The 13,445-nt window shown below is 43.9% G+C and overlaps 1 protein-coding gene across 47 annotated transcripts in view; it reads left to right on the top strand.

The window, feature by feature from the left end:
- LOC129621202 (uncharacterized) overlaps window positions 1–13,445 on the top strand; it is a 488,210-nt gene that overhangs the window by 48,908 nt on the left and 425,857 nt on the right. For 2 of the 47 annotated variants that reach the window (XR_008699144.1, XR_008699141.1), the window contains one exon: window positions 1,145–1,524. The exons of the other annotated variants lie outside the window; for them this stretch is intronic. The gene's annotated coding sequence lies outside the window, so the exon portion shown is untranslated. Of the gene's footprint in view, window positions 1–1,144; window positions 1,525–13,445 lie in introns of those variants that run through there. 47 annotated transcript variants of the gene reach the window in all.

Raw genomic sequence — 13,445 nt, 5'->3', positions numbered from 1 at the left:
GCTTCCATGACTTATTTATAAAATCTGATGGGCTTCTGATCAGCCCCCATTTTCTTCCTCTCCATTCCTACTCCTTTTCTCCCTCTTTTCCTTTCTTCCCCCCTCCATCCTCTTTACACCTTATTTCTTTGTCTCCCTTCCTGTTTCCTTCATTTCCTTGATAAGCTCCCTCCATCTGCTTTAGTCATTAGATTAGGTGTAGACATTCAAGGTGTGAAGGGATTTCTTCCTTTGAAGGGGACATCTTTCCACGGTACCCTGTGGGGTCCCTGGGACTTCATCCCATCAGGCAGATAAGCACCACCCCCTTACATGGAAAAGGCTTAGCACTGAAAAGATGAGGAAGTTATAGGGAACTGAGACATGGACATCAAACTAGGACCTCTTTTTTTTTTTTTATTTTATTCATGCCCATTTCCTACCTGTGATGAGAAAGCAGGGTATAATCAGGACAAACAGAACAGTAGTTGAACATAAACAACAGTAGAGAAACTTTTTCTTTTTTTTCATGGAACTAAAATGTAGGCTGATGTTGAATTCTCTTTGCCTCTTGGCTTTGGCAGGGTAGGGAAGAGGGAAGCCCAGGTTAGGTTGTTTCAGGATGTCCAACTCATTGCAGGAACATTTCTCTTGTTCTCTATGACTCTGCTTACCTGTCTGTGAGCCAATCAGCTTTCCTTGAACTCTTCCTACTATATCCCCTATATGAACAACAATTCAGGATTTTCCACAACCCAGAGAATAACAGTTGGCAATAGAATTGGGAGGCAATTGCCAGGAATTTTTATTTGTAGAGAAATCTCTAGAGAACCTCTTCTCCATCTCCACCCTATTCCCATTCTGATTGGCCCAATATCCATGGAACCCAGTCCAAGAAAATGGGTGAGTCTGTCCCCCAAAGGCCTTATAACTTAGAGTAAGGGAAAGTCTGGAGCTGGACTTCCATCTCCCACGCTGCCATCTGGTGCAGACTGGGTAGCGTCCCGTGAATGAAGCACCTGCAGCATGTCAGGACCGCTAGGACACTAATCCTGACATCACCTGGCACATGTAGAGCTGGGATCCCCTGAGCTGTGAGCTCATTCCCGAGGGCGGAAAGAGGTGGGTTATTTGTGTGTTTTCTGTCTATACATGACTGCTCCAGGCCTGACCTTGTGGAGGCTTCTTGGCTTAGCGGGAGGTGATATCACCCAGCACTTCCTGCAGCTGCTATAGCGTGAGGAGTCCGCCCCAAGGCCCTAGAGAGGAACAGCCATTGAGAGCCAGCGTGTGTGGGCTTCGCAACCCGAAGATGACTCTGCTTGGGGAGGCAGGACAAAAGTGGCTTTCAACATAGCAAATGGGTTAACAGGGGTGGCCTGAGTGATAGAGAATCGATGTGACCCTGAAGCATGCCCATGTCTCCACCCTAACCCTCTGGGACGCAGTCCACACCAGGCCAAGCCCAAAGTCTCTTTTGAATCCAAGTGGTCTACATGATCTGCTGAGTTGTTCTTACCAAAAAAATCCAATATTCCTCAATACTACCACTGAACTCAAGTTGTTTTTTAAAATTACGATCTTATAAGTAGTGTACAAGATAAAGGTCTGATGTTCTAGGACTTCATTTTCCCCAGTTGATTATTGACAGAATCTCAGTGTGCAGAACACCTGGTTTACATTAAACACACAAACCAAAATAGAAGTACACTCAAACATATTTGACAAAGGCTGAAAAGCATCACCTTTTGGACATTTGAACTGCACATCAGCATATTAGAGGATCAAAGAATCCTGCTTACATTTAAAAGTCTAGTGTTTATCTGATGTATTTGACCATGCCACTTTCCGGCACGTATGTTTCAGCTTATGGAATACAGCATTCCACAGTCTCTTCTCCAGGACATTCTGTCTTAGAAGACAAAGCTGCGCATGGCTATTCCTTTGGAGGCATTTTTTTCTCTTCTTACCTTAATTTGATATGCATTACAAAGACATTCATAGGATCCATGTATTTATTCACTCACTTCTGCATCAGAGTGAAAATACACTAAGTGCTTCCTGAAGTGCAAGCCTTGAGGCATACATGTTGGTGAACGAGGCATGGTTCTTATCTCTGAGGACCTCATGATCCAGTTAAGAAATCAGGGGAACCATTGGAGATGAGGTAGTCAATGGTGTAGAATCTGGTGCTCAGGAGAGAGATCTTGCCTGGAGCCATAGGTCTGGGTGGTGTGAGCAAAGAGATGTGATCAAAACCATGGAGCAGGAGGAAAACATGTAGATGGGAAGAAGACTGGGACAAAGATGGAATCCCAGGGGTGGATAAAGGAAGAAGAATTTGTGAAACACACAGGAGACAGAGGGTGGAAGGCAGCCTCCTTACCATTCGAGCAAGTCTGGGCTCTGAGCAATGGGATGGGGCGTTGGATTATCTCCCTGGGCAGGGAAAACATGGAGGATAGTTGGTGGTGTGTGGTTGTGTGTGTGTGTAAGGGGGTGTAGTTAATGAGAGGTAATCTGGAGGAAATTTCTGATCACAAATATAAACAAATATATTGAAGACTGCACAAGAACACAGGGTGGTAGCTAACTGAACACCCTGACCAGAGAGGCTGCAATGCTCTGTGGATGCATGGAGCTCTTGGTCACAGGCTTGGGGGTGAGCTCCAGGGGAGAATGGGGAGGAAGAGGAGCCAAGAGAATTTGTCTTTGAAGGCAGGACTCATGAGGGTACCAAAATGTAACAAGTGTGACATAAAACAAAAATAGCACTGGGTAAAAAGGCAGCAGACAGGAGAGTCATCCATCTTTCCCTAACAAAAACCGTTTTTAAGAACCATACACCGAAGCTTAACAATGCTGGGCATATGGCAAATGATAAATTAATACTATATCATCATCATAGTATTAAAGAGATCCATATTAGCTGTTCTTGAGGTGTAGACATCTTTCTCGGGGACAGAGGTGGCATGCAAATTCAATTTGGATGTTTTTGCAGAAGCAGGAGTAATTTGTGAATCTTCCTTACAGTGTAACCTTCCCTGTCTCCTTTGACTTGGTTGCTGTGTAGAAATTAGTAGTGTTGATAAATAAGACCCCTTCCTTGGTAGCTGTTTTAAAAGCAAACCAAAACTGCAATAATACTGCCCCCAAACCCACCCCAAACCTTAAAATATCTCTAGCATCTCTAGCTGTATCATCACAGTCCTGTCTCATTGCCCAGAGATGACTGCGTGCTTTGTTGCAATTTTACCCTCCTGAATATTCAGATAGCTGGGCTTATATGAGACAGCTTTAGATAGAATTGATGAAATGACATCTTTTCTGGTTCTCCTGGCAAGTGCTGAGAGACTAGTGAGGCTTTCGTACTCAGTGGGGCCCAGTTGTGCCTTCGTCTTCCTCCTGGAGCCAGGCAGTCCAGTCCCTGAGCTTGGGGGTCTTAGGTTGGTCTGGACTCTGCTTCTCAGGATCTTCCCAGGAGTATGGGCTGACCCCCTGCAGCGGCAACCTCAGAGCAGCTAGCTGACAACTCAGCTGGATCAGACCTCAGTCCTCACTCTTTCCTGAACCCTACGGGGACTCAGATGAAGCTTTCCAAGTTGCCTTGGGAAACCCCCTTTCTTAGGTGTGAGGGGAGGGACCCCCCACCCACATGGAGTGAGGCAGGGCTCATGGCATGCCACAGCTATCTCCAAAATCTCTCACCTCATCTCCAATAACCCTGACCTGTTTATATTTTCAGAGAGGGTGAAGGGTTAAAAAAAAGGATTATGCAACTAGTTTCAGAATACCTCCTTTGATCATTTTGCATTATGTTTGGAGTATATTCTATCCCTTGCCTCAGTACTTCATTCAAAACCTTCAGAAATCAAAATCTCCAACTCCACCAAAATCATCAGCCTGGAATTCTCTTCCTTCACCTTCTCCTAATGGGCACCCACTCATTCAGCCCTCAGATCTCAGGCCAAGCATCCCTTCCTCCATGGCTCTGCGGCTCCTCACTATTATAAAACCTCCAGGTGTCAGTAACCTTTCTTTTGAGTGTTTATCACAGTTTCAGTCTGACCTTTGTATGGTTATTTGATTAGTGTTTGGCTACTCATCGCTGTATTCCTGGCATGTAGTGGTGCTCGACAAATATTTCTGGAATGAATGGATGTCTGTATTACCCACCAGACTGTGATATCTGTTGAAATCCTTCCCCTGAGACTTCAAGAGACCCTTGTAGTTGCTGCTGAATAACCTTTGTAAGTCCTAATCTACTTTCAGTGGCTTTCCATAAGATAAGAACACTTCTTTTCTAGCTTCATTTCAGCGTTTGTTGAGTATGTAGTACATCCTTGGCCAAATTTAGGGTTATGTTCTGTACGTTTATTTCATTGGTCTTCAGAGCAACCCTATATGGTTGGCATTAACACCTTACTTTACAGGTGAGGAAGCTGAAGCTTAGAGAGGTTAAATGACTTGTCCAAGGCATTCAAGTAAGAAATTACAAATATGAATTTTCCCCCAGGTCTGTCTGACACCAAATCTGTTGTATTTTGATTACTCTACTACTAATATTTCATATGTCTATAGTTAGGGATGAAATAATGTGCTATGAACAGATGTTAGAGGTAACCATAAAGTGTGAACTACTGATTCTCATCTTTGAAACACAAAACCCAAGAAATGTCCAGGAGAACTCTTTTTCGTGTTGGAGGGTGAATGCTGCCCATCTGTGTTCAAGCCGTTGACTCAGCGGTGAACTCCTGATTTTTCTGCATCAGGTTTTGCTGTTGTTGTTCAGTCACTCAGTCATGTCTGACTCTTTGTGATCCCATGAACTGCAGCATACCAGGCTTTCCTGTCCATCATTGTCTCCCAGAGTTTGCTCAAACTCATGTCCATTGAGTCAGTGTTGCCAACTATCTATAAGATAGATATTTCTATATCTATAAGATCTATCTATAAGATAGATCCAACTATCTCATCCTCTGTCATCCCCTTTTCCTTCTGCCTTCAGTCTTTCCCAACATCAGGGTCATTTCCAATGAATCAGCTCTTCACATCAGGTGGTCAAAGTATTGGGAGTTTCAGCTTCAGCATCAGTCCTTCCAATGAATATTCAGGGTTGTTTTCCTTTAGGATTGACTGATTTGATCTCCTTGCTGTCCAAGTCTTCTCCAGCACAATTTGAAAGCATCAGTCCTTCGGTGCTCAGCCTTCTCTATGGTCCAGCTCTCACATCCATACATGACTACTGGAAAAACCATAGCTTTGACTCTACAGATCTTTGTTGGCAAAGTGATGTCTCTGCTTTTTAATACACTGTCTAGGCAGTGGCACCCCACTCCAGTACTCTTGCCTGGAAAATCCCATGGATGGAGTAGCCTGTTAGGCTGCAGTCCATGGGGTCGCTAGGAGTTGGACACTACTGAGCGACTTCACTTTCACTTTTCACTTTCATGCATTGGAGAAGGAAATGGCAACCCACTCCAGTGTTCTTGCCTGGAGAATCCCAGGGACGGGGGAGCCTGGTGGGCTGCCATCTATGAGGCCGCACAGAGTCGGACACGACTGAAGCAACTTAGCAGTAGCAGCAGCAGGTTGCTCATAGACAACCTAGGAGTGGTTGCTCCTTCCATCCAAGGAGCAAGCATCTTTTAATTTCATGACTGCAGTCACCATCCACAGTGATTTTGGAGCCCAAGGGAACAAACTCTGTCACTGTTTCCATTTTCTTCCCCATCTATTTGTCACGAAGTGATGGAACCAGATGCCATAATCTTAACTTTTTGAATGTTGAGGAAAGTCTCAGAATTGACTGATTAGATTTTAACTGAGTATCAAGCAGATAGCAGTGTAGATGATTGAGTGCTGAAAATATCTGTAAAAAAAGAACATACTTTATTAGTGAATCATAGAATATTAAGGTGAAAGGATCCTCAGCTCTCATTTCATTGAACCATCTCAAGCATGAAGTGAGTAGTTGGATTCGGAGGTATTTAGGGCTTGTAAATTGTTCTAAACAGTTGTTCCCCGTTCTAAAGCATTAGTGAAAATGCGAAGTAATACAATTTTCTGCTTTGTGTATTATACATATGCTCAGTCCAGTGTGAACTCTTATACCCCACCATGGTGTTTAGCCATCGTTTGGACTCTGGTGAGACTTATGTTCCTAAACGCGTTCTTGGCCATATTACAGGCAACAGCTCCTCAAATCACTGTACAATTGTAGTCACACAGTTTGCTAGTTTCCTTGGTTGAAATGAATGACTGTACTTTCTAGTATTTAAAAATAAATTGTTACAAATTAAGCAGATGCTCTGGAAAACAAAACAAAACAAAACACTTCCTGGCTTTTACTAAAGTGTGGACATATCAGACCCGCTAATGTGTGATTATTCACTGCATTGACACATCCCTGGACAACCTGCCACTTCTTAGATGAGCTTGATGGAAATTCAGGTATATGGAACTTACACCATAGTCAGGCAGAACTGCTCTCTTTTAAGCATGGAATTCTGTGTGGGTTTTATTTTTATTTCACCTAATCCTCACATCCTCACAATAGACTTTAAGGAGATATTAATGCCTTTTGACAAATGAGGATCCTGTGACCTAAGAAGTAATTTACCCAAAATCACATACCACTGAATGGCAGAATTGGGATTCAAGCTCAGGGTTTCTGGTCCAAAGTGTTGTTGGTCACTCATTCCTGTCCGAATCTTTGTGACTTGTTGGACTGTAGCCCGCCAGGCTCCTCTGTCCATGGGATTCTTCAGGCAAGAATACTGAAGTGGGTTACCATTCCCTTCACCAGGGGATCTTCCCAACCCAGGGATTGAATCTGGGTCTCCTGCATTGCAGGCAGATTCTTCATCATCTGAGCCATCAGGGAAGATGAACTGAAATCTGGCCCAGAGTTCAGTTCAGTTGCTCAGTCGTGTCTGAGTCTTTGTGAGCCCATGGACTGCAGCACGCCAGGCTTCCCTGTCTGTTACCAACCCCCAGAGCTTACTCAAACTCATATCTATCGAGTCAGTGATGCCGTCCAACCATCTCATCCTTTGTCACCCCCTTCTCCTCCTGCTTTTAATCTTTCCCAGCACCAGTGGCTTTTCCAATGAGTCAGTTCTTCGAAACAGCTGGCCAGAGTATTGGAGTTTCAGCTTCAGCATCCAATGAATATTCAGGACTGATTTCCTTTAGGATGGACTGATTGGATGTCCTTGCAGTCCAAGGGACTCTTAAGAGTCTTCTCCAGCACCACAGTTCAAAAGCATCAGTTCTTTGGCACTCAGCTTTCTTTATAGTCCGACGGACTGGAATGGGTAAATTTAACTCAGATGACCATTATATCTACTACTGTGGGCAGAAATCCATGAGAAGAAATGGAGTAGCCATCATAGTCAACAAAAGTCCGAAATGCAGTACTTGGATGCAATCTCAAAAACGACAGAATGATCTCTGTTCGTTTCCAAGGCAAACCATTCAATATCATGGTAATTCAAGTCTATGCCCTGACTGGTAATGCTGAAGAAGCTGAAGTTGAACAGTTCTATGAAGACCTACAAGACCTTCTAGAACTAACACCCAAAAAAGATGTCCTTTTCATTATAGGGGACTGGAATGCAAAAGTAGGAAGTCAAGAAACACCTGGAGTAACAGGCACATTTGGTCTTGGAGTACAGAATGAAGCAGGGTAAAGGCTAATAGAGTTCTGCCAAGAGAACACACTGATCATAGCAAACAGCCTCTTCCAATAACACAAGAAAAGACTACACATGGACATCACCAGATGGTCAACACCAAAATCAGATTGATTATATTCTTTGCAGCCAAAGATGGAGAAGCTCTATACAGTCAGCAAAAACAAGACCAGGAGCGGACTGCGGCTCAGATCATGAACTCCTTATTGCCAAATTCAGACTTAAATTGAATAAAGTAGGGAAAAACACTAGACCATTCAGGTATGACCTAAATCAAATCCCTTATGACTATACAGTGGAAGTGATAAATAGATTTAAGGGACTAGATCTGATAGAGTGTCTGATGAACTATGGATGGAGGTTCACGACATTGTACAGGACACAGGGATCAAGACCATCCTCAAGAAAAAGAAATGCAAAAAAGCAAAATGGCTGTCTGAGGAGGCCTTACAAATAGCTGTGAAAAGAAGAGAAGCAAAAAGCAAAGGAGAAAAGGAAAGATATACCCATCTGAATGCAGAGTTCCAAAGAATAGCAAGGAGACATAAGAAAGCCTTCCTCAGTGATCAATGCAAAGAAATAGAGGAAAACAATAGAATGGGAAGGACTAGAGATCTCTTCAAGAAAATCAGAGATACCAAGGGAACATTTCATGCAAAGATGGGCTCGATAAAGGACAGAAATGGTATGGGCCTAACAGAAGCAGAAGATATTAAGAAGAGATGGCAAGAATACACAGAAGAACTGTACAAAAAAGATCTTCATGACCCAGATAATCATGATGGTGTGATCACTCACCTAGAGCCAGACATCCTGGAATGTGAAGTCAAGTGGGCCTTAGGAAGCATCACTATGAACAAAGCTAGTGGGGGTGATGGAATGTCAGTTGAGCTGTTTCAAATCCTGAAAGATGACAGTGTGAAAGTGCTGCACTCAATACGCCAGCAAATCTGGAAAACTCAGCAAAGGCCTGGAAAAGGTCAGTTTTCATTCCAAGCCCAAAGGAAGGCAATGCCAAAGAATGCTCAAACTGCCACACAATTGCACTCATCTCACATGCTAGTAAAGTAATGCTTAAAATTCTCCAAGCCAGGCTTCAGCCATACGTGACTGTGAACTTCCAGATGTTCAAGCTGGTTTTAGAAAAGGCAGAAGAACCAGAGATCAAATTGCCAACATCCGCTGGATCATGGAAAAGGAAGAGAGTTCCAGAAAAACATCTATTTCTGCTTTATTGACTATGCCAAAGCCTTTGACTGTGTGGATCACAATAAACTGTGGAAAATTCTGAAAGAGATGGGAATCCCAGACCACCTGATCTGCCTCTTGAGAAATTTGTATGCAGGTCAGGAAGCAACAGTTAGAACCGGACATGGAACAACAGACTGGTTCCAAATAGGTAAAGGAGTACATCAAGGCTGTATATTGTCACCCTGCTTATTTAACTTATATGAAGAGTACATCTTGAGAAATGCTGGGCTGGAGGAAGCACAAGCTGGAATCAAGATTACCAGGAGAAATATCAATAACCTCAGATATGCAGATGACATCACCCTTATGGCAGAAAGTGAAGAGGAACTAAAAAGCCTCTTGATGAAAGTGAAAGAGAAGAGTGAAAAAGCTGGCTTAAAGCTCAACATTCGGAAAATTAAGATCATGGCATCTGGTCCCATCATTTCATGGCAAATAGATGGAGAAACAGTGGAAACAGTGTCAGACTTTATTTTTCTGGGCTCCAAAACACTGTAAATGGTGATTGTAGCCATGAAATTAAGACTCTTACTCCTTGGAAGGAAAGTTATGACCAACCTAGACAGCATATTCAAAAGCAGAGACATTACTTTGCCAACAAAGGTCCATCTAGTCAAGTCTATGGTTTTTCCAGTGGTCATGTACAGATGTGAGAGTTGGACTGTGAAAAAAAGCTGAGCACCGAAGAATTGATGCTTTTGAACTGTGGTGTTGGAGAAGACTCTTGAGAGTCCCTTGGACTGCAAGGATGTCCAACCAGTCCATCCTAAAGGAAATCAGTCCTGGGTGTTCACTAGAAGAACTGATGTTGAAGCTGAAACTCCAATACTTGGGCCACCTGATGCGAAGAGCTGACTCATTGGAAAAGACTCTGATGGGAAAGATTGAGGGGCAGGAAGTGAAGGGCATGACAGAGGATGAGATGGTTGGATTGCATCACTGACTTGATGGACGTGGGTTTGGGTGAACTCCGGGAGTTGGTGATGGACAGGGAGGCCTGGCGTGCTGCGATTCATGGGGTCGCAAAGAGTCGAACACTGAACTGAACTGAACTCACATCCATACATGGCTACTAGGAAAACCATAGTTTGACTAGATGAACCATTGTCAGCAAACTAATGTCTCTGGTTTTTAATATGCTGTCTAGGTTGGTCATAGCTTTTCTTCCAAGGAGCAAGCATCTTTTAATTTCATGGCTGTAGTGACCATCTGCAGTGATTTTGGAGCCTCACCCCCTCAAAAAATATATGGTCCAAAGCTCCTGTCTTATTAATAGGTTAGACTCCTGAGAAGTACAAATACCCTCTTGCCTGACCACAGTTGGAGCTTCAGGGAAAGCTAGGCTCCTAGGGCTCCCTGCACAGGCTCAGTTCAATTCAAGGTTCTGCCTTTGACTAACTGTGTGGCCTTGGGCATCTTACCTAACCTTTATGTGTCTGCTGCAAACTTAGTCAAATAACAGAACCCATTTTATAGGGTTATTGTGAGGCTTAAATATATATAAGCTGTATAGAACAGCACCAGATGCATAATCGCCCCCAGTACATGTTAGCTATTTATGACCTGCAGTTCTTTGCCCACTTCCTCTGAGCTCTCACTCTTCAACTACAGCAGGCCTGTGTCTCTGGGGTGAGAGCACATGAGAAACATTTTGTTCTTTGGTACATTCAACTTTCAAGGGAGCTGTGGCCTAGTTTATCACAGCACAGACCCGTTGTGTTTTGAAGGCAGGATTTTTGAGTGCTTTTGTGGTAAATTTTGTTCCTGCTTGTGTTTCATGTTGGCAATAAAAAAAAAAAGCAAAACTAGTTTGCTTTTCTTCATTGTTGCCAGCTGATGATCAGGGTTGATGACTGCCAGGCAGACCGAGGGCCAGCCTCTTGTTTATTTTTAAAATCTCCATTTCACAAAAGCCAGTGGCTACTTTTCAGCTTCTTCACTGACTTTTCAGGAGATGATCTGCATTTTTCCCAGGGCTACATACAGAGGGGTCTGTGCTCTCTTCAGGTTCCTGGACTCTGAGTTTCTTGTCTCTGTAATCTTCCTGCCTGGACTCTCCGGGCAGGTAGTGGGCACTCACGGGGTCTTTCTGGAATGAAGGAAGAAAGGAAGGAACCCACATTCAGGGCATCCCAAGCCTGTTTCTCCTGCTGCTGCTGCTAAGTCGCTTCAGTCGTGTCCGACTCTGTGCGACCCCATGGACTGCAGCCCACCAGGCTTTCCGTCCATGGGATTCTCCAGGCAAGAACACTGGAGTGGGTTGCCATTTCCTTCTCCAATGCATGAAAGTGAAAAGTGAAAGTGAAGTCCCTCAGTCGTGTCTAACTCTTAGCAACCCCATAGACTGCAGCCTACCAGCTCCTCTGTCCATGGGATTTTCCAGGCAACAGTACTGGAGTGGGGTGCCATTGCCTTCTCCTTAGGAGGGTGCAAATTTCTCTGGTCCAGAGCAGAGAGAGGTTCGGTGCTTTCTTGGCAATTTGTTTCATCACCAAAAGCAAGGATTTTGACAATGGAGGAATATCAAGAACTCCCAGTCTCACAGTTTCCTCAGCTCATTGCCAGTAACTTCTGAAAGAAGCCCAGTGGGTTAGTCCAGGGTACCTGCCCTCTTTAGCTCTTGACCTCAGTGTGGATATTTTTACCAGGCAGCCTCTGGGGCTATCTCTCCCCCTGCCCCCCATCTAGTGTCACCGCATGACCCAAACGACTGACTGCCTTCATTCTATCCTATTACATCAGCATGACTCATTTTTTCTTGAGAAATGGTGCTTGCTTAAAGCAAGTGCTAACTGGCCTGGGTTTAGAAGGGTCCTGCACTGGATTAAGCAAGTGATATTACTATCTTATTTATATTGCTTTCTCGTGGGTGGTTATTTAGTTTAGACTTTCTCTGAGGCAGGAATGGCTAAATTGTCTGCAAAGAACATTTTGTTTCCCAAATAGGAATTCCACGGCCACCACTTATCTCAGTAGGAACCATATATTTGTGACAACACGAACCAGATTCTTCTCAAACTGTGTAATTTTATTGGAATTCTCTGCAGTTCCTACGGTAACTTAATACTGACCTTAGGTTTCTTTCCTTGATGATACCCTACAGTCTCCTCTTGGAGCTTGGATGCTGACAAGAGATGCTCAAGCTGGCTGAACAATATAGGATGAAGGTTTGTAAGTGGAGAAGGCCCCACCTAGATTAACAAACACTGAGATGTGTGTTTGAGTGGGATGGGAAAATGTCCCAAATGGTTATACATTGGATTCAGCTAGACCATTTGGATTGCATTTATTTACACGGAGAATGATAATCAGGGGGAGTTTGGAACCCCATTTCAGCAGGCTCATGGGCTCATATTGTTGATACACGTCAACAATATCTTGTTGGTCCACAAGATTAAAAACCTCTGATCTGTCAGATGCTTATTTTACAGATAAAGAAACTGAGGGGAATTGATGTATTTACACAGTCAGTAAGTGTCAGAGCCAGAGTCTTAGTCTTAGTCTTAGAGTCTCATTGTGATATATTCTTCCTTTCTACCAACACTTGCTCAGGCAGGTCAGCATCCCCATCTACCCCCCATGTGGCTCTATTATCATTAACTGCTCTAAAGTACCCTGGGATACAGAGATCGGATAGAAACCATCTACATCTGGTGCAAGTTTTATTCAGGAGCCCATCCCTTCACTTCTAATCAAGATTAGGTTCTTCTTGGCTAAAGGAAGCTGAGCTTGTCCTGATCTTTCCTTTTTCATTAGTCACTCCCCTCGACCTCACTCCCTTTCCCAGGACCCTGGTCCTCAGAGCCAGCCATATGGATTTGTGGGAGCAGCCGGGTCCAGCTGACTTCAGTGCTGGTTACAAGCCCAGGTCCAGGCAGAGGCAGAAGAGAACTTGGCTAAAAGGAAAGTGGGGGTTTGCATTCAGTGAAGACTGCTTCAAGCCATCCAAGCTCCAGAAAACTGTAGCAAAGCGTAACAGCAGCTACACCCAGGTCAAGTGCCGGGAGCGGCAGGACACCCCCAACCCCAACTGCATCTTTCCTGAGTGAGCTGCCAGACAGTGTTGCCAAAGACCTGGGCTTAAGTATCCAGCTGTGATGCCCTGGCAACTGGTTGGAGGAGGGAGGCCAGATGGCCAAGTTCTTGGGGGTAGAAGAGAGCCCCGGGCAAGGCCACCACGAAGGCCCAGGAGCTCTCATCCTTGGGATGGGATTTCTCTGCCTGCAGCTAGGGTTTCCTGGCACAGAAACTGATGTAGGTAATAGCATTTTGTCTTTAAAGAAGAAATGACTCCAACCTAAAAAAGAAGTTTTAGTTTTGATTTTGTTTCAAAACCCAAAAAACTAGGTCTAAAAAGCTGCTCAGGCACAGACTAAACTTCTGTTTTTCTAGAAATTTTGGCTGCTCAAGTTATGAGTTTCAGATTTTATTTTTGGTCATAGTCTAAATGTTCGAATAATAATAATAATGGTAGTGTTGATTGTGCTAGCGCATTTTATGATAATCCTGACAAAAATC

The sequence above is a fragment of the Bubalus kerabau genome, chromosome 10, assembly GCF_029407905.1.
Source record: "Bubalus kerabau isolate K-KA32 ecotype Philippines breed swamp buffalo chromosome 10, PCC_UOA_SB_1v2, whole genome shotgun sequence".
NCBI classification, from domain to species: Eukaryota; Metazoa; Chordata; class Mammalia; order Artiodactyla; family Bovidae; genus Bubalus; species Bubalus kerabau.
Note: the sequence above shows the minus strand (reverse complement) of the source record. Positions and strands in the feature narration are given on the sequence as shown.